We start from the raw sequence: 23,251 nt of genomic DNA on the forward strand, positions 1-23,251 counted from the left end.
AGATAACTAGTAACATTTGGGCTTCAAGATTTGGTTCACTGGCCTGTTACATACATCCTCAATTACAGAATTGGTCAACTCCGGACCTCTAAATATTAAGATACAACTTCTATATTCTCTCTAGTGACTTATGATGCTTAATTACATGATTTCTATTCTCTATAGAGATCAAATATCGAAGAACAAGATCAAATGTGTAAAACCACCAGATCAACCTCTGCCAATGAAAATCCAAAGGAAGAACTGCGAATCAAAGGGAAGGTCGGCCACACACCATGGAACATTGGAATCAATGAACTAAAGCTCTGCAAGATACGAAAAGGATCTACAAGATTCACCAATAGCAAATAGGTCCAAGCGGTTTCGATGTTCTAAGCCAGAAAACTGTCTCAAAATCCAAAAATGATAACTTTCCGAAAAATGATCCAAACGTCCCGTGGTTTAGGAATAAGGAAGATACTCATTTTCACAAGCAAAATATAGCTCCACAAGATTCGATCAGCAAATGCAAGAAAATGCACCAAGAAATACTAAAACCACAAAATAGAAAACAAACTGAAAAGAAATGTTTTTGGTTGATGCAAGATTGCCAAGAACCGGGGATGCTCCTGCACCAGACATCCGGGGTTGTTGAAAAAAAAACTGAGTCCCTCACTTTTTGGGGGTCAGAGGAAAAAAAAGGTGGTCCACCTCTACCTAAGAAATCCAAGATGAATCTTCAACTGGTCTGTCCTTCCATTTCACAAGATACTCCTTGTACTGACTGCTTTGGGTGCTACGCCCAATCCTACTATCCAAAATGTCTTCAATCTGATCTGGTTCCTTCTAGGACAACTTCTTCTCCAAGTTTGAAATACTATCTTCATTGAATTCTAATTCATGGTACTAATGTAGATATGCAATGTTGAATATAGGTGAAATGCTCAAACTATCCGGTAACTCCACTTCATATGCATTTCTTGAACTGAACTTCCTCAAGATCTTGCAAGGTCCAAACTTTCTCATCTGCAACTTGTTATAGGTTCCAACTGGAAATATTTCTTTTCTTAGATATACCATCACGTCATCGCCAACTTCAAATTTCTTATGTCTTCTCTTCTCGTCTGCTTTCTCCTTATATTTATTCTTCATATCCTCCAATTGTTGTTTAACTTGAATATGCAAGGCTTTCATGTGATCTGCAAATTCTTCTGCTTCTGCACTCTACTTTTCTTCATTGGTGATATCTTTCAATTCTGATATACCTCTAGGGTGTGCTCTAGTAACAATCTCAAAAGGTGTTCTTCTAGTACTCCTATTTACTAAATTATTATAGGAAAACTCTGCTTGTGCAAGAATCAAATCCCAACTTCCTGTCTTCTCTCCAACTAAGCATCTCAAAAAATTTCCCAAACTCTAGTTTACTACCTATGTCTATCCATTAGTCTGTGGGTGAAAAGCAGAACTGAATTTCAAATCTGTCTTTATCTTCTTCCAAAGTGTCCTCCAAAAATAACTAGCAAACTTAGTGTCTCTGTCATAAACTATTCTCTTAAGTAATCCATGTAATCTCACTACCTCCTTGAAAAATAAGTCAGCTACATGCACTACATCTGATGTCTTCTTACAAGGTAAGAAATGAGCCATCTTTGAGAATCTATCCACCACCACACATATAGAATCATTTCCTCTCTGTGTCTTAGGTAATCCAAGTATGAAATCCATGCTTATGTCCTCCCAAGGTCTCTCTGGTACTGTCAAAGGTGTATACAATCCCACATTCTAACTACTACCTTTTACAACCTAACAAACTCTACATCTTTGCACAAATTTCCTGACATCTTTGTGAATCTGAGGCCAAAAGTAATGTTCACTTACTAAAGCTACTATTTTTTCAATACCAAAGTGTCTGACTAATCCTCCACTATACTTCTCCTTTATCAGATTCTCCCTTATAGAACTCTTAGGTATACACAACTAAACTCCTCTAAATAACATCCCATCCTAAATGAAATAATCCAACTATTGACTTCTATCTCCCATAACCGGTGCTCTACATACTTTCCAAGTTTCTATAAAATATGGGTCATCACATATCAGGTCTTCAACTCTTCAAATCCTAATATTGTCACTCTCATCTATCAGTAGATTCCTCCTTCTACTCAATGCATCAACAACTTTGTTTGAGTTTCCACCTCTATGCTTCAACACAAATGTGTAACTTTGCAAAATTGTACCCATGTCATATGTCTCTGATTCAACTTATTCCAACTGTTCATTTACTACAAGGCTTGATGATCAGTATACAAAACAAATTCCTTAGACAATAGGTAATGTCTCCACTTCTTCAAGGCTTGAACTATAGCATAAAATTCCCAATCATACACTGATTATCTCCTCCTAGCATCATTCAACTTTTCACTGAAATAAGCTACTACTCTCCCTTCCTGACTCAATAGTGCTTCAATCGCATTCCAACTTGCATCACAGTCTACTTGAAATATTTTGTTGAAATTCGGTAAAGCTAAAATAGGTTGTTCAGTCACCTTCTGCTTCAAAAATTCAAAACTCTTGTTTGCTTTGGTGGTCCACTTGAATTCCTTCTTATCTCCTCTCATTGTCTCAATCATAGGGCTACAAACTGAACTAAAATTTATGATAAACTTCCAGTAGAAACTAGACAATCCATGAAATGATCTTACCTCTCCAATGCTTTTTGGTGTAGGCCATTCAATAATTTCTCTTACCTTCTCAGGGTCCATCTTCAATCCCTTCGCAGATATCACAAATCCCAAATAGACTAACTCTTCTTTAATGAAATTATACCTCTTTAGATTTATCAACTTCTCTTCTCTCAACCTCTGCAAAACTTGTCTTAAATGCAACAAATTCTCCTCTTTTGTCTTACTGAAAATCGAAATGTCATCCAAATATACAATAACAAACTTACCCAATAATTTCTTCATAAACGCATTCATTAATCTCATAGAAGTACTTGGTGCATTAGTTAACCTAAAAGGCATCACCAACCATTCATACAATCCTTCATTTGTCTTGAATGTTGTCTTCCACTCATCTCCTTCTCTGATTCTGATCTGATGATATCCACTCTTCAAGTCTATCTTGGTGTAGTATTTGGCTCCACTCAAATAATCCATTATGTCATCCATCCTAGGCAAAGGAAATCGGTACTTCACTGTGATCTTTTTTATGTCTCTAGAATCGGTACATGTCCTCCATTCTCCATTCTCCTTAGGTGCTAACATTGTTGGTACTGCACAAGGACTCAAGCTTTCTCTAATCAAACCTTTCTTCAAAAATTCTTACACTTGCCTGTTCAACTCTTCATTCTCTATTGGTGTCATCGGTTGTGTAGCTTTGTTAGGAAAACTAGCTCTATGAATTAGGTCCATGCAATGACTGATACTCCTCACAGGTGGTAATCCATTAGGCACATTATCTGAAATTGTGTCTTCATACTTTGTCAACAATTCTTTTATCTCCTTTTGTTGTTCCTCATTCTTTAGGTTCTCAGTCTTCTTAGGGACTAAGGAAAAACACACATTCTCATGTCTCATTCCATCAAGGAATTTCCTTCCATCCACCAAATAGATTCTAGCATTCATATAGACTTCACTCTTTAGGGGCTCCTTTAAGGGTTACAAGGTTTGTTTCATCCCATTCACCACAATAGTGTATATGATCTTTCTCCCATCATGTATTGCTTGCCTATCAAAATGCCAAGATCTACCCAAAAAAATGTGACAAATATCCATAGGCATAATATCTGATGCAGTCAAGGTAGGGAGATCCAAAGAAGGACATCCCCACCTTGCAGCCTAAACACAAACACCATGCAAGATATATTGATAATCGGTAACACAACATAGATAAAGCAAAGAGAGAAACCGGTAACACCATAGGATACATGACCGATAAATAGTATAAACAATTCTTATAATAGTTTGATAAATTACGTATGCCACATGTTGGACCACAACCCAAAATTACAAACAACTCTTACAACTTAGATCTATGATCTGCAGATCATCCTCTCAACAAATCATCAACTGGTAACAATTTCCACTATTTTGCACTGATTCGAACCTCAGCCCTACTGACTTCAGTCCTACCGGACCAAAATCCAACCGGTATCTACATCTTCTCTCGATCTCTAACCTATGTCCTCTATCTTCTGTCTTCTGTCCTGAAATGAATCATTAAACTTTCCCTTTATATCATCCGCAAATAATAATAACTCGATCAAGTCGGCCTAAGACCAACCAGTTCATAATGAAATGTGTAAACAATAACATGTCAGCTTAAATCACTAAAAACATCACGCGGTTCTCTAGGAACATTGGACAAGGCACAAGAAACATAACTCAACGATCCACAAGTCACATAAAATCAGCCACAACCTTATTCAACTTCGCTCAACACTCTGCAAGACTAACTAGTAAGAACACATCAACATCGGGCCAATACTAGAATCAATATCTCACTGGATCAAATCCAAATGCCATGAATCTCGAATATGATAAAGAAAATGAACTCAAGGTGATAAATCCAAATCCACAATGCTAAATTCTCAAACATAAAGAAATGCCACGATCTCCAAGTAATTCCACAACTAACTTCTCAAATCAGTTTGAACTACTCTGGTGTGCCTGCATCAGAATCTTGGGGTTAATTGAAAAGTGAGTCCCATCACTTGGTCTGGTTTGGCGATCAGTTAGTAGGTACTTGCAACTACCTCAAGGATTTGTCAATCTGACTACAACTTCTGGTTGCCTCTCCACGGTGATCTACCAGTCCAACTTGCAGCCTACCTCAATCAGCAATCAGTTCAAGTCTCCACCAACTAATTGCCTCAAGCTCAAGCTCTAGGATCGGTGATCTACCTACAAGCCTTGCTCTGCCTCACATTTGGTGATCGAAATAAGTCTACAAGTTGCCTCAACTTCCTTTCCAACCAACTAGTATACAATCAACACTCTCTCCAACAACAAGTTCACAAACCAACTCTGGTACCATTTGATGCAGTCAAGGTAGGGAGATCCAATGAAGGACATCCTCGCCTTGCAGCCTAAACATAAATACCATGCAAGATATACTAGTAACTAGTAACACCACATAATACATAACCGGTAAACAGTATAAATAATTCTTATAATAGTTTGATGAATTACATATGCCACATGCTAGACAACAACCCAGGATTACAAAAAACTCTTACAACTTAGATCTATGATTCATAGATCATCCTCTCAACAAATCATCAACCGGTAATATCTTCCACTATTTTGCATTGATCCGGACCTTAGCCCTACCAGTTTTAGTCCTACTAGACTAGAATCCAACCGATATCTACATCTTCGCTCGATTTGTAACCTCTATCCTCTATCTTCCATCTTTTGTCCTAAAAGGGATCATTAAACTTTCCCTTTATACAATCTGCAAATAATAATAACTCGATCAAGTCGGCCTAAGACCAACTGGTTCATAATGAAATGTGTAAACAATAACATGTCAGCTCAAATCACTAAGAACATCACAAAAAGCATAAAGCATCACATAGTTCTCTAGGAACATCAGACAAGGCACAAGAAACATAGCTCAATGATCCACAAGTCACAGAAATCAACCACAACCTGATTCAACTTCGCTCAACACTCTGCAAGACTAACCGGTAAGAGCACATCAACATCGGGCCAATACTGGAATCAATATCTCACTGGATCAAATCCAAATGCCATGAGTCTTGAATATGATAAAGACAATGAACTCAAGGTGATAAATCCAAATCCACAATGCTAAATTCTCAAACATGAAGAAATGTCACGATCTCCAAGTAATTCCACAGCTAACTGCTCAAACCAATTTGAACTGCTCGGGTGCTCCTACATCAATATCACACAAAAATTCATCATGATAATTTCCAATTTTTAATTTACCATGCATTGCTCACTCACTAACAACTTATGATCATCCCAAATCCATGCTATTTGGTAAGGCTTAGGGTGTTTCAATCTTTCCAACTTCAATTTATTCACCATTTCTTCTAAACAATATTATCTTAACTACCATTATCAATAGCTACTTTACAACACTTACCGAATACCTTACACCTGGCCTTGAACAAATTTCTCCTTTGTAAGGGCTCTTCATCGTCTTTGGTATGACATAAGGCTCTCCTCATCATTAACAGTTCTCCATCTTCCAATTTGTTAGTTGATCCCGTGGGGATTTCTTCTACTAATGTTGTTCTCCTAGTTTTCTCTGTCTTCTTACATTCAAAATCACAATGTCCTTCTCCTCCACACTTAAAGAAAGTTCCTCTAAACACTCTCTTATCTTGTCTTCTATTATCTTTTCCAAAACTTTCATTCTGGTAACCATCAGGTTCTCTTCTCTAGTAGAAATTTTTGTCATCCTTCTGGTATGAACTACCATCTTTGCTTACTTCCTTGTCTTTGTTCTGATCTATACAAGCTCCTCTTCCTCCTTCAAATATTCCTCCAAAAAACCTTCCACCTCTACCTCTCTATCTCTGCTCATGTCTTTTGTTCAACTTCTCTTCTACTTTCAAGGCATATTGGTAAGCTTCTTCAACACTCTGCAACTTGATCAAACTGAGTTCATCTTGTATAGACATCCACAATCCATTCAAAAATATTGCAACTTGTTCAACCTCATCATCGACACATGTCTGGATTTGATATTCAACTTGTAGAATGCTTTCGTGTACTCCTTCACACTAGACTCTTTCTACTTCAAGTTCTGCAACTTCCAAATTAAATTTACTTGGTAATTAGCTGGCATAAACTTTGATTTCAACTTGGCAACCATCCTCTCCCATGATTTGATCTTTTCTTTTCCTCTTCTTTGTCTATCAACCTACAAATGTTCCCACCAAAGAGATGCATGACCTTTCAACCAGGTGCAGGCATATTTCACTTTTCTTTCTTCTATGGTGTTCTCAAAATCAAAATACTTTTCCATCTTTGAGATCCAATCCATTAATTCATCCAAATCAAACTTACCATCATAATCCGATGGGGTAAAATGAGGTTTGGTGTTCACCCTTCTCAAAATCATCAAAAACCTCTCTTCATCCAAATCAAGCACCGGTGGGTTTTCTACTTGTTCTGTTGGTGCTTCTTCTTCGTCGTCTTCATTTGCATCTTTAATATGTCGACCTCTTCCTTGGGCTGTTTCAACAACTTCCAACCAGGCTGGAATTCCTCTCAACATTTCCATCATAGTGTGGTTTAAATTTCCACACGCTCCACGATTCCTATTTCCTCTTCATGCCATCTTCATGTCAGTCCTCTGCAACAGTAGGTCGGATCCATAATCCACCACCCTACAACAAAATCTTCAGGACAAAGCAATCTCCAGAATGAAATCTTGCTCTAATACCACTTGGTGCAGTCATGGTTAAGAGGGACCTCACTGAGATCTATCTGGACCATGCAGTAAGAGTAAATGAAATGAAAGAAAGACAAGATGATGGAGGCAATGCAGAACTGAATGAATTAGATCATGAAAACTGATTATAGATAACCAGTAACATTCGGGCTTCAAGATTCAACTCACTAACCTACTACATACATCCTCAATTATAGAATTGGTCAACTCCCAACCTCTAAATCTTAAGATACATCTTCTATATTCTCTCTGATAATTTATGATGCTTGATTACATTGATTTATATGGTCTAGAGGGATTCATGTCATCCCAAGAGGGATCAAATGCTAAAGAACAAGATCAAACATGTAAAACCACCAAGTCGGCCTCCACTAATGAAAATCCAAATGAAGAAGTACGGATCAAAGGGAAGGTCAACCAAATGCCAAGGAACATTGGAATCAATGAATTGAAGCTCTACAAGATTCACCAATAGAAAATAGGTCCAAGTGATTTCGGTGTTCTAAGTCAAAAAAATATCACAGAATCCGGAAGAGAGAACTTACTGGAAAATGATCCAAACATCTCGCGGTTCACGAATAAGGAAGATAATCATGTTCACAAGCAAAATCTAGCTCCACAAGATACGATGAGTAAATGCAAGAAAATGCAAGAAGAAATGCTAAAACTGCAAAACAGAAAACAAATTGAAAAGAAATGTTTTTGGTTGATGCAATATTGCCAAGAACTGGGGATGCTTTTGCATCAAGTTTCAACTCATGTGGCTTCAGGATTCTTCACTGCATGACTTAGTGGACAAGTGGTGGATAGAGGGCAACCTTGCCTATGGCACTGCTATGTTTGTATTTGTTAGGAAACTACAATATGTTAAATATCACCTTAAGTGATGGAATACATCCTATTTTGGTAATCTTCAGTCTAGGAAGAGGCATGCTCTGGAATGTCTTGCTATGATTACTCACCAGATTCAAAATTTTGTCTTTTGGACTCTCTTGGGAAAGATGAATCCCAGGCTATGCGTGATGTGGAGGAATGGGAGCTTCATGAGGAGATCTATTGGAAACAAAAGGCTCAGATCGATTGACTTCAAGAAGGGGATAAAAATATTGCTTTCTTTCATCATTCTAGTTAGGCTCGTCGTAATAAGGGGTACATCTCCTTATTGGTTATTGTGGAAGGGTTTTAGATTTCTTCTTTATCAGCTACGTCTCATGCGGCCTGTCAGTTTTATTCTGATATTTTTGTTGGAGACTCCCCTCCTACTGTTGAGGAGGAGAATTTATCCTTTCTTGCATTCCTTCTCTGGTCATCAATTCTATGAATGATTCTCTCATCTACCCGATTTCAATGCCTAAGTTAGAAGAGGTTATGTTTGGGATGAACAAAGGTAACGCTCGAGGCCCAGATGGTTTTCCTATTGAATTTTTTCAAGAGTTTTGAGATAATATTAATCAAGATGTGTTGGAGGTTGTTTGGGATTCCTTCTATAGTAAGCAGATGCATCAAGCCTTGAATTCTACCTTCTTGGTTCTTATTCCCAAAAGGAAGGTGTTGATAGGCTTGAATTTTTTTGTCCTATTACTATGTGTAATTTGCTGTATAAGATTATCACTAAGTTGATTGCCGAGAGGCTCAAATCTTGCTTCCCCATTGTGATATCAAGGGGGCTTTGTTTCTAGCAAACAAATTCTGGATGGGGTAGTGGTGGCTTATGAGGTTATTCACTCTATGGAAACTTCAAAGGAAAGATCTATGTTCGTCAAACTAGATATGGCCAAGGCTTATGATTGGGTTAAATGGAGTTTTCTTCAAAAAATTCTCTTAGCCTTTTGTTTTAGTCCAGAGTGGGTGAGTTGGACTATGAGTTGTGTTACTTCTTCCTCTTTCTCGCTTATTGTGAATGGAGAACCTTCAAAGCCTTTTGGTGCTTCCCGAGGCCTTTGCCAAGGGGATCCTCTCTCTCCTTGTTTATTATTTTGGCTGAGGGCTTGGGCCATTTTCTCAAATATAGAGTTTCTTAGGCTTGATTCATGGTTGGCATTGGGGTCATGGTTTACCATAGCTCTCTCATCTCCAATTTGTGGACGACACTGCTCTTATGGGATTGGCTCATCTTCAAGAAGCTGATTATTTTTGGCAAGCCTTGGATATTTGCCTTGCTACTTCGGGTCAGAAAGTTAATGAGAATAAATCTTTTATTTTCTTCTTTAATAATCCTTAGGCCATTTAGCAGCATATTGTTGATATTTTGCAGTTTCAGATTGGGTCTCTTCCCTTTTTTTATTTGGGCATTTGGCTTATTGTTGGTAGATACCCCAGGTCCTCTTGGTAGAATTTTCTAGACAATTTGCATCAAAAGGTTAATCATTAGACTCGTAACTAGTTATCTACTGCTTCTCGATTGACTCTGTTAAAGTCTGGTATCCAAGCTTTGCCTATCTATAGGTGTTTTGTTCAAGCTGCTCCCATGTAATTTCTTCAAGAATTTGATGCACTTTCTCATCAATTTCTTTGGAGTGGTAATTTGTGAATGTTAAATGGAGCCTTGTTAAGTGGGAAATTGTATGTAGACCTAAGAATGAGGGTGGCCTTGGCTTATGATCTAATATTTTGAATGGACAAGTTCTTGCAACTAAGTTATATTGGTGTTGGTGTACTAGCCAAAATTAGCTTTGGGCTCGTATCCTCAACCACAAGTATCTTAACAATGCTAATGGGTTTGATGTTCCCCACTTTCCTCTGGTGGGATGAGGTTCTATGATCTAGAATACTTTCAAATTGGGGGCTCAGTTGGTTAAAAATGGTCTCTTTTGGATTTGTCACACAAGTTCACAAGCTCTTTTTTGGCTCGATTCTTGAGATGGTCATCTTGCTATCCTTTCTACTTGAACTTGCCTTCAATACCTTTGTGATTCTTTTACCATGGTTGTGTGGGATATGGTTGATCATTATAAGGTGGCTTATAACTGTGGGTTGGTGGTTCATTTTTGTTAGAAATATCATTCTAAATGGCTGCTAGGAGGTTTCGTGGCTGATAGGATAGAGTTGGCTCAAATTCTGGAGTCTCATGAGTGCACTACCTTGGCTAGGAATGATGTTCTGGCTTGGGCTAGTAGTGATTTGTAAGGCAAGTTTTTTGTTTTAGCTAGGTATGCTGAGTTGGTGCGGTAGACTTTTGGAGACACTCAGGTTCCTTGGTGGAAGCAAGTTCGGTACAAGTTTTAATGGCCCAAGTGCAATTTTTTCATGTGGTTGGTTGTCCTCAATTGATGTCTTACCTGGGATAATTTATGCAAGCGTGGTTTTCAAGGTCCCTCGAGGTGTGTTTTGTGTTGTAATAGTAAAGAGAGTATCTCTCATCTCTTTTTCTAGTGATCCTTCACTAGACATATTTGGCATTTATGGTGGGATGTGTGGAATCAAGCTTGTTGGCATGTTTCTTCTTTGGCTGAGTGTTTTTTTAGATGGAGCAAGGCTCCTGTTAAAACCTCTTTTCTTCAAGTTGCTTGGACTCTTGGCCCCTCTTTTATTATTTGGGATATCTGGTTAGAAAGGAGTCGTCAGATCTTTCAAGATGTCCAGTTGGGGGCACAACACTTGTGGTGGAAAATTCTCAACTCTCTGGGAGAAATTATTTCAGCTAGATGTGACTTGTCAGAAGTTGTGGAGCCAGGTGATGTTAGTTGCTAAAATTGTCTCCATATTACTCTCCCACAACACCAGATAATGAGAAATAGATGAAGGTACCCTCTTCGGAAAATAAATAGGGTGGGGAGATGGAGTCCACCTCCACAAAGTATTCTTAAAATCAAGTTAGACAGGTCCTCTCGAGGAAACCCTAGCCCTACAGGTATTGGTGGAATTGGTAGAGATAGTTTGGGGAATGTTTAGTTTATTTTTCTTGTTTATAAAGGGCATCATACTGATGCAGGAGCATCCTTGGTTCACAACAATCTTGCATCAACCAAAAACATTTTCTTTTCTATTTGTTTTCTATTTGCAGTTTTAGTTTTCCTTTATGTGTGTCCCGGTTTCGTCACACCGGTTTCCTTTGGAGTTGGATTCTTCTTGAAGACTTGATCCCTACTTTCTTTCTGACCGCATCTCTTTTGGATCACTTTCTGGCAAGATATTGCTATCGGTTTCCTTGACAATTTATTGTTACTGGTTGCCTGAGACCTATTCTAGTGATCTACCAGAACCTATTCTGATTCTTGTGGAGTCTTGGATGCTGATCTCGATGTTGCTTGGCATGTGGCTGACCTTTTCCTTTTCATCCTTTGGATTTTACAGAGGCTGGCCTCATTCATTTTTGCACATTAGGGTTTTGATCCTTTTGGGTCAACCAGATCCTTTGGATCGATATATATATTTGTAATTGTGCTTTAAAATGAATCAAGAAAAGGAAAGAATCAAGCAGTATCAGATAGATAGACTGTACTTAGAAGATAGATCTTTTGATTCAAGGTCCCGGTGTGACCTATTCTACCAGGCCTGTGTGCCTCTATGTTGTAACCCAATTGTTACCGGTTGGATGTAATTAACTATCATGCAATAAAACCATCTGTTATGCATTGCCTCCATCATATCTGTGTAGTTTCGTTGTGTTTACTCTTGCTGACCAATTTGGACTAATCTCCTTGACGTAACTCCTCACCGGTGACTGCACCAAGTGGTATCAAAGCTAAGTTTGTTTTGAAGGTTGCATGTCCTGAATCTTGTTTTAGGGTGGTGGATCACAGATTCAACCTGCAATTGCATAGGACTAGCATGTATCAATGGTGCAAAGAGGAACTAGGAATGGTGGAGCGCATGGGAATGCAAACCCTGTTGTAATGGAGATGTTGTGAGGAATAGTAGCCCATTTAGAAGCTATGGAGATAGCCTAGAGAAGAGGTTGACATGTTCAGTTTGTGAGCGAAGATGAAGGAGAAGAAGCCCTAGAAGAACAAATAAACCTACCGGTAGTTGACCCGGAGGAGGAAAGGTTTTTAAGGTTTTTGAGGAGGGCGAACACTAAACCTCATTTTACCCCACCAGAATATGATGGGAAGTTAGATTAAGATGAATTGATGGATTGGATCTCAGAGATGGAGAAGTATTTTAATTTTGAAAACACTGCAGAAGAGAGGAAGGTGAAGTATGCTTGTACCTGGTTGAAGGGTCATGCATCTCTTTGGTGGGAACACTTGCAAGTTGATAGGCAAAGAAGAGGTAAAGAAAAGATTAAAACATGGGATAGGATGATTTCTAAGTTAAAATCAAAGTTTGTCCCAACAAATTATCAAGTAGATTTGTTCTGGAAGTTCCAGAATCAGAGACAGAAGGAATCTAGTTTGAAGGAGTACACTGAAGCATTTTACAAGTTGAACATCAAATCTGGACATGTTGATGATGAAATTGAATAGATTACGGATGTCTATACAAGATGAACTCAGTATGATCAAATTAGAGAGTGTTGAAGAGGCTTACCAATATGCAATAAAGGCTGAAGAAAAGTTGAATAAAAGGCATGAGCAGAGACAGAGAGGTAGAGGTGGAAGGTTTACTGGAGGAAGATTTCAAGGAGGAAGAGGATACACCAGAGGAAGAGGAACTAGTATAGACCAGAACAAGGACAAGGAAGTGAGAAAAGAAGGTAATTCATACTAGAAGGATGATAAAAATTTCTACCGAAGGAGAGAACTAGATGGTTATCGAAATGAGAACTTTGGAAGACAAGACAAGAGGACATTTAGAGGAACCTATTTTAAATGTGGAGGATAAGGACACTGTGCATTTGAATGTAAGAAGTCAGAGGCTACCGGGCGAAAGTGGTGGAAGAAAACTCCACCAAATCAGATAATAAAGTGGAAGATGGAGAACTGTTGATGATGAGGAGATCTTTATGTTATATGAGAGAAGATAAAGATCCCTTGCAGAGGAAGAACCTGTTCAAGACTAGATGTAAAGTATCTAGTAAGTGTTGTAAAGTTGTTACTAATAGTGGTAGTTCAAATAATCTTGTTTCAGAAGAGATGGTGAATAAGTTGAAATTGGAGATATTGAAACACCCTAAGCCTTATCAAATATCATGGATTCAGGATGAACATTAGTTGTTAGTAAGTGAACAGTGTTTAGTAAAATGGAAAATTGGGAATTATCATGATGAAGTTTTGTATGACATTATGCCTATGGACATTTTTCCTCTTTTGTTGGGAAGACCTTGGTAGTTTGATAGACAGGAAATACATGATGGGAGGAAGAATACATACACTATTGTGGCCAATGGAATGAAGCAAACCTTGTTGCCTTTAGAGGAACCTTTGAAGAATGAAGTTTGTACAAACACCAAAATCTGTCTAGTAGATGGAAGAAAGTTCATGGATGGACTGAGACATGAGAATATGTGTTTTGCCTTAATTCCTAAGAAGACTAAGAGACCAGAACCAACAGGAGAACACCCAACAGAAGTAAGAGAATTATTGATAGAGTATGGGGACATCATTTGAGATAATGTACTTGATGGATTGCCACCTATTAGAAGTATTAGTCATTGCATGGACTTAGTTTTCGGAGCTAGTTTGCCTAACAAAGTTGCACACCTGTTAACACTGGCAGATAATGAAGAACTGAATATACAAGTGCAGGAGTTGTTGAAGAAAGGTTTGATCAGGGAAAGTTTGAGCCCTTGTGTAGTACCAGTAGTATTAGCACCTAAGAAGAATGTATAATGGAGGATGTGTACCGATTTAAGAGAAATAAACAAAATCACAGTGAAATACTGGTTTCCCTTGCCTAGGATGGATGACATAATGGACTGTTTGAGTGGAGCAAAGTACTTTATAAAGATAGATTTGAAGAGTGGATATCATCAGATCAAGATCAAAGAAGGTGATGATGTTGGCAATATTGCACTATAACAGACAATGAAATATTGTTGGCATTTCTTAAGGATATTGAGAAGGTTGTTGATGATTATGGATATAACTAATTAAAGATGTTTTACTATCTTGATATTATTATTTTGTCATTGATGTCAAGAAATTGATTTTCTAATTCAGTATGATGTTGCCATATCTTGAGAAGTATGATATGAAGATTATAAAGATGTTGGTAAAAGACACAGGAAAGAATATGATGAATAAGGTATTCAATGGGCAACTACTACCGATTCAAACAATGATGAGATCATGATGTTTTAGATTGTTTTAACATCATACATATGTTGTAAATTGTAAAGGTTAATACTATACTATGTTATCAAGCAAAGAACCTAGTCGGTAAACCCTAAGGAACCTAGTCAGTAAACCCTAAGGTTATCGCTATCGGTTAATGAAGGCAGAATATCTACCGAGTGGAGTTTAGTATTCACTAAGTTGTTACCGAGTTGTAACCAAGCTATAACAGAATGCATTAAATGTTTACATGCAATATTTAATGAAGGAAGCTGATGAGCTAGAGCGGATTAAATGATTGGTAAGCCATGGAAGAAGTTTGTTAATAAATCTAAGGCAATGGAAAGTCAACATGAAGATCTACAGCAAAGATTTAACCGCAATATGTTGGCACAAGTTCCAAGACTATTATGCAAGTTCCAAGGCGGGGTAAAATGTTTTTAGATCGAAAGATGCATTGAACCTGGACAAGATTGAAGATCTGATGGCTATGATTGATCATGGGAAATGTGATCAAGGAGATTAAGCAGTTACCTAATTGTTTATAAATAGGAAATTGTTGATAAAAAATGAATGTGGGCAAGTGTATGCATAGGGATGCTACATAGTGATTACTGAGCAGAGAAGCTTGAAGACCTGTTAGAATAACAGAGTATAGAAGCCCAGCAGATAGACAAGATTAGTTCTATGTCTAGATTGTATTGAACAAATAGGAATCTTCTTTAGCATTTTAGATGTGAAGTTGCAAATAGATTTTTATTACTGTTATTTTGTGAAAGTGACAGAAAATCTCTTAACCAAGTGGACTTAACAGTCTTATATGTAAATCCTCTAGCAAGGTGACATTCTGATTAAGTGTTTGAAATCCTTTAACAAGGTCACTTCTAACAAAGTGAAGATCCTAACAGATCTGAGGGAAATCCCTTAACCAGGTCACATCTAGCAATGTGTTTGTAATCTTTAATGGGATTTTCTTTTAACCAAGCATACTCTAGAAGAGTATATTTCTTAGTAGGTCCGAAATCCCACAGTGGTTTTTCCCTAATTGGGTTTCCTCGTTAAATCTGGTGTTATGAGGTTTATATTGTTCATATTCTTTTGAGTTTGCATGTTTAACAATTTTGATTATATTACTGATATATATGTTACCGAGGTTGAATCTGATGTTTTTATGGATGATTAAGTTTGTATGATTCACCCCCCCCCCCTCTCATCTTGTTGGCTATTGGATTTGTACTTATATTAAGTATCATAACTATTAATTGGTATCAGAGCTTTGGACTCCGAAAGGAAATTTTAAAGGCACTTGAGTTAAAGATCCAAAGATGTATAAGAGGGATGCACCGAAGCTGAACAAGTCAAGTTTCTCTACATGGAAGAAAAGGATGAAGCTACATCTATCAGCAGTTGGAGAATATGCTATATACTATCTGGAGATTGATTTTGTCACACCGAGCACCTATCCATTGACTATGGAAGAGATAAAGGCAAAGCAAGAACATATTCAAGCAATGATTGAAATAACATCTGCATTGACTGATTCAGAGTTTAATGATCTAGAAGGATGCAATGATGCAAAGGCAATGTGGGATAAGCTCATATCAATAAATGGAGGAGATGAACATGTTCAAAGAGAAAAAGTAGACAGCTTGAGAGGACAACTTGAATCTATGAGGATGAATGAAGGTGAGAACATAACTCGGTACAGTACAAGACTAAAGGAGATTGTCAATCAAATCAAAGGAGCAGGTGGAACTATTGAAGAAAAGGATATAACAAGTAAGTTGTTAAGAACCCTTCTACCAGCTTATGCAATTCGAGTCTCTGCAATCAATGAATTGAGGTCTATACCTAATATGCTAGTTTCTTTGGATGCTACTATTGGTAAGCTACATGCATTTGAGTTAAGTAATTTTGATAATAGTGGATCTTCGGTAAATAAAGTTGAATGTGCATTTAGTTCTTTTCATCTTGATGAATCTAATGATTACAATGAAAGAAAGTATAAGTACTCTGAAGGAGATCACAGTGGAGCAAGTGAAATATTTCGGAAGAACATGGAAGAGGTACACAAACTATATGAAAAAATCAGAAAGCAAGAAGAGTTTGAAGCACTATTAGCCAAAAGGTTACCGAGAGGCAAAGGTAAGTATAAAGGAAAACTACCTTTGAAATGTTTCAATTGTGATAAGATAGGACATGTGGCTTCTAACTGTCCTAACAAAGATTTTATTGAAAAGAGAGATTACCAAGATAACAGACAGAAAGATAACCATTACAGAGGACACCGAGACTTCATAAGAAGAGATAGAAAGACATGCTTAATAGCTGATGAGGAATCTAACGATGATAAATCAGATGAGACTGATATAGAGGAAGTAGTTTATGTGGCTATCAAGGATGGCTCAGATGAAGAAAGGTATGAAGAAAAAGCCCTAATATCTCACGTAAACACTAATGATTCTTGGATTATAAATAGTGGATGCTTACATCATATGATAGGAGATAAACACAAGTTTGTTATGTTAGAAGATTATGATGGAGGCTATGTTAGATTTGGTAATGATGCACCATGTCTAGTAAGAGGCAAAGGATCTATAACACTTCTTGATAATGCAAGATGCAATGATGTTTATTGGGTTGAAGGTTTGAAATACAATTTGTTGAGTGTAGCACAACTAAACAACACAGGTTACCGAATAGAATTTCAGAAAGGAATTGTCAAAGTTCATGACAAGAATGGAAAGTTAGCTACTACCGGGACACAAACAAAAGGTAATACATTTCACCTTGACTCAACTCGGAATAAGTTTTTGCATGCAAAAATTGATGATACCTAGTTATGGCATAAAAGGTTTTGTCATGTAAATTTTGATAATCTGATCAAAATAAGTAAGAAGCACAGAGTAAGAGGTCTATCGAGTCTTGAAAAACCTGAGAATGCTATGTGTCAAGGATGCCAGATGGGTAAGATGACAAGATCAAGCTTTACAAGTAAGTCTTACACTTCTAAAGGAATTTTAGATCTAGTGCACACTGATCTTTGTGGTCCTATGAAAGTTCAAAGTTATTATGGTGATAAGTATTTCATATTATTTGTGGATGACTATTCAAGGATGATGTTAGTAATGTTTTTAAAGGAAAAATCAGAAGCTTTTCAAATGTTTAAATGGTACAAGGCAAGAGTTGAAAATGAAACAGGAAGACAACTAAAATGTCTTAGATCAGATAGAGGAGGAGAGTTCACATCTGATGAATTCAACTTATTCTGCAATGATCATAGTATTAAAAGACAAGTCTCTGCACTGAGAACTCCACAGCAGAATGGAATAGCTGAAAGAAGAAATAGATCTATTGTGGATTGTGCTAGAACACTGATGATTGAAAAGAAGGTGCCACAAACATTTTGGAGAGAAGCAATAAGCACATCTGTTTACACTTTGAACCGAGTTCAATTGAAGAAAGGTACTTTGAAGACACCATATGAAATCTGGTATGATAAGAAACCTAATGTTAGTTATTTTAAAATCTTTGGAAGTAGATGCTATGTTCATAAAGATGATAGAAATGGCAAGTTTGATAAAAAAAAGTGAAGAAAGAACATTTCTAGGTTATTCTTCCAGAAGCAAAGCATTTAAATGTCTGATCAAATCATCTAACAAAATAGTAGAAAGTCCAAATGTGAAAATTGATGAATCTACAAAAAGAAAAGATGAAGGAAATTCCAAGGAACCAGAAGACTATGATGAATTTGTCTATGTTCAACCGAGAAGTCCTACCGAGAAGACTTTTGAAGAAAATGAAGAGAATATCCAGTTACCAAGTGATGAAGAAGATCATATAGAACCTACCGAGCCTGTATTAGCCAAATATGTCAGAAGACATCATGCACCAAGTCAGATTATAGGAGATAAGGATGATCTAGTGATGACAAGGAACAAACTGAGACAAAACACATGCTTGATATCTAAATTTGAACCGAGAATAGTGAAAGAGGCATTTAACAGTGAAGATTGTGTAAATGCTATGACAGAAGAGATTGATCAAATCAAGAAGAATGACACATGGACACTAATCCCAAGACCGAAGGACAAAAATGTAATCGGTACAAAGTGGATTTTTAGAAACAAGCTAAATGAAAAAGGAGAAGTCATTCGGAACAAAGCAAGATTAGTTTGCAAAGGTTATGCTCAAGAAGAAGGAATTGATTATGGTGAAACCTTTGCACCTATTGCTAGACTTGAAGGAGTAAGAACATTGTTGGCCTATGCTGCTTTCAAGAACTTCAAGGTATATCAAATGGATGTCAAATCTACATTTCTGAATGGAATATTAGAAGAAGAAGTTTTCATTGAACAACCTGAAGGATTTGTTGAAGAAAATAATAAAGATCAGGTATGTAAATTGAACAAAGCTTTATATGGTTTGAAACAAGCACCAAGAGCATGGTATGAAAAATTGCACTCTTATTTGATTAAGATTGGTTTAATAAGGACAAGTGAGAACAACAACATGTACATGAAGAAAGATGAAAATGGAATACTAATCTCAGCCATATTTGTTGATGAAATTATATTTTGTGGAAATGACTCTTTATGCAAGAACTTTGGAAATGAAATGAGCAAAGAATTTGAGATGTCATTAATCGATGAGATAAAGTATTTTATAGGTTTACAGATACTGCAAATGAAAAATGAGAGTTTCATTACTCAATCCAAGTACATAAAGGAAATCTTGAAGAAATTTGGAATGGATGATTCAAAACTAGTAAGTACTCCTATGACTACCAACTGTAAATTATCTAAGAATGATGAATCTACATCTATTGATGAGACACTCTACCGATCCATGATTGGAAAACTACAATATGTTGTTCACAGCAGACCAGACATAGCACATATAGTAGGTATAGTTACAAGATTCTCTATAGATCCTAAGGAAACACACATGACAACAATCAAAAGAATTTTTAGATACTTGAAAGGCACAGAGGATTATGGCTTAGTATATCAGAAAGGAAATGATTTTGATTTAAAAGTTTATACTGATGCTGATTGGGCAGGCAACATTGATGACAAAAAAAGCACAAGTGGAGGAGATTTCTTTTTAGGAGAAAGACTAGTGAGTTGGCTTAGTAAGAAACAAGGATGTGTTTCACAGTCAACAACAGAAGCTTAATATGTTGTTGCAGCATTGAATTGTACCAACATTGCATGGATCAAACAACTATTTGAAGGTATAAATGAGAAAGTTACCGAGCTAGTAACTATATTCTGTGACAATACTAGTGCCATTAATATTTCAAAGAATCCTATTATGCACTCTAAGACAAAGCACATATCTATCAAATATCATTATCTTAGAGAAGAAGCTCAAGAGAAGAAAGTGGTGTTGGAATATGTTAGCACAAAGGAGCAAATAGCAGATATCTTCACCAAGCCACTACCAAAGGACACTTTTGAATATCTCAGAAGTAAGTTAGGGGTCCTACCCATATCTTCTACTCACTGACCGAGTTTGGTGAAAGCATCAATCCGATGCCTCTAATGAATATCCTTTGGGAGTTGGTGCTGAGTTATATGCTTTAGGATGTTTTTCTAAAAGTGTACCGGAATTAATACAGAAAATATTAGAGGGAATAGGAATTGAAGACAAATGCTCTGACCGAGACTCAGTTGATACACAACAGCAGGAAATCACTTCTTACAGAAAGAAATTATGTTTTAAGTTCTTTTTGCAATTGTTGTCAAAGGGAGAGAAGACCTACAAAGGGGGAGAAGACTACTAAAGGAGAGAAGACTGAGAGAAGACCTATCAAGGGAAAAGACTAAGAGAAAACTAAGCAGACTACAAATTGGGAAGAAGACTAAAGAAATGAGGAGAAGTCTAACGTATGGGGGAGAGCATTTCAGCATTTTAGAATTACAGCAATTTGAATCTATTAAGGTCAAATCAATTGGTTTTGCCATCAATGCCAAAGGGGGAGATTGTTGGCAATATTGCATTATAACAGACAATGAAACATTGTTGGCATTTCTTAAGGATATTGAGAAGGTTGTTGATGATTATGGATATAACTGATTAAAGATGTTTTACTATCTTGATATTATTATTTTGTCATTGATGTCAAGAAATTGATTTTCTAATTCAGCATGATGTCGCCATATCTTGAGAAGTATGATATGAAGATTATAAAGATGTCGGTAAAAGACACAGGAAAGAATATGATGAATAAGGTATTCAATGGACAACTACTACCGAGTCAGACAATGATGAGATCATGATGTTTTAGATTGTTTTAACATCATACATTGTTGTAAATTGTAAAGGTTAATACTATACTATGTTATCAAGCAAAGAACCTAGTCGGTAAACCCTAAGGAACCTAGTCGGTAAACCCTAAGGTTATCGCTATCGGTTAATGAAGGCGGAATATCTACCGAGTGGAGTTTAGTATTCACTGAGTTGTTACCGAGTTATAACCGAGCTATAACAGAATGCATTAAATGTTTACATGCGGTATTTAATGAAGGAAGCTGATGAGCTGGAGCGGATTAAATGATTGGTAAGCCGCAGAAGAAGTTTGTTAACAAATCTAAGGCAATGGAAAGTCAGCATGAAGATCTACAACTCAGATTGAACCGCAATACCCTGGCACAAGTTCCAAGACTATTATGCAAGTTCCAAGGCGGGGTAAAATGTTTTCAGATCGAAAGATGCATTGAACCTAGACAAGATTGAAGATCTGATGGCTATGATTGATCATGGGAAATGTGATCAAGGAGATTAAGCGGTTACCTAATTGTTTATAAATAGGAAAATGTTGATAAACAATGAATGCTGGCAAGTGTATGCACAGGTATGTTACATAGTGATTACCGAGCACAGAAGCTTAAAGACCTGTTAGAATAATAGAGTATAGAAGCCTAGTAGATAGACAAGATTAGTTCTATGTCTAGATTGTATTGAACAAATAGGAATCTGCTTTAGCATTTTAGATGTGAAGTTGCAGATAGATTTTTATTACTGTTATTTTGTGAAAGTGATAGAAAATCTCTTAACCGAGTGGACTTAACAGTCTTATATCTAAATCCTCTAGCAAGGTGACATTCTGATTGAGTGTTTGAAATCCTTTAACAAGGTCACTTCTAACAAAGTGAAGATCCTAACAGATCTGAGGGAAATCCCTTAATTGGGTCACATCTAGCAATGTGTTTGTAATCTTTAACAGGATTTGCTTTTAACCAAGCATACTCTAGAAGAGTATATTTCTTAGTGGGTCTGAAATCCCATAGTGGTTTTTCCCTAATTGGGTTTCCACGTTAAATCTAGTGTTATGAGGTTTATATTGTTCATATGCTTTTGAGTTTGCATGTTTAACAATTTTGATTATATTACTAATATATATGTTACCGAGGTTGAATCTGATGTTTTTATGGATGATTAAGTTTGTATGATTCACCCCCCCCTCTCATCTTGTTGGCTATTGGATCTGTACTTATATTAAGTATCAAAACTATCAGATGAATGGAAGACAACATTTAAGACAAATGAAGGATTATATGAATGGTTGGTGATGCCTTTTGGACTGACTAATGCACCGAGTACTTTTATGAGGTTGATGAATGAGGTTTTGGAGAAATTATTGGGTAAGTTTGTTATTGTGTACTTAGATGACATTTTGATTTTTAGTAAAACAAAAGAGGAACACTTGTTGCAATTAAGACAAGTTTTGTAGAGGTTGAGAGAAGAAAAGTTACTGATCAATATCAAGAAGTGTACTTTGATGAAGGATGAGCTAGTCTATTTGGGCATTGTGATATCTGAGGATGGTTTGAAGATGGACCCTGAGAAAGTGAAAGCCATTGTTGAGTGGCCTACACCAGAAAGCATTGGAGAGGTAAGATCATTTCATGGATTGGCTAGTTTTTACTGAAAGTTTATCAAAAATTGCAGTTCAGTTTGTAATCCTATGATTGAGATCATGAGGGGAGATAGGAAAGAATTCAAGTGGACCACTAGAGCAAACAAAATTTTTGAGTTGTTGAAGCAAAAAGTGACTGAGAAACTTGTGTTGGCTTTACCGGATTTCAACAAGGTATTTCAAGTAGATTGTGATGCAAGTGGAACAACAATAGGAGCAATTTTAAGTCAAGAAGGGAGATCAATAGCATATTTCAGTGAGAAATTGAATCATGCGTGAAAGAGATATTCAGTATATGATCAGGAATTTTATGCCATAATTCAAGCCTTGAAGAAATGGAGACATTAATTATTGCCTAAGGAGTTTGTGTTGTATACAGATCATCAAGCTTTGCAATATTTGAGCAGTTAGAGTAAGTTGACTCAGAGACATATGAGATAGGTAGAGTTCTTGCAGAGTTACACCTTTGTGTTGAAACATAGAAGTGGGAAATCTAAAAAAGTTGTTGATGCATTGAGTAGGAGAAATAATTTGCTGACAGAAATGAGAGTGACAGTATTAGGTTTCAAAGATTTGAAGACCTTGTATGATGAAGACTCGGATTTTGTAGAACCTTGGGAAGCATGTAGAGAACCGGTTATGGTTGATAGGAGCAAATGGTTGGATTACTTCATTTAGGATGCGATGTTATTTAAGGGAGTTCAGTTGTGCATACCTAAAGCTTCCATGAGAGAGAACCCGATAAAAGAGAAGCATA

This window comes from Cryptomeria japonica, chromosome 10, assembly GCF_030272615.1.
Source record: "Cryptomeria japonica chromosome 10, Sugi_1.0, whole genome shotgun sequence".
NCBI classification, from domain to species: Eukaryota; Viridiplantae; Streptophyta; class Pinopsida; order Cupressales; family Cupressaceae; genus Cryptomeria; species Cryptomeria japonica.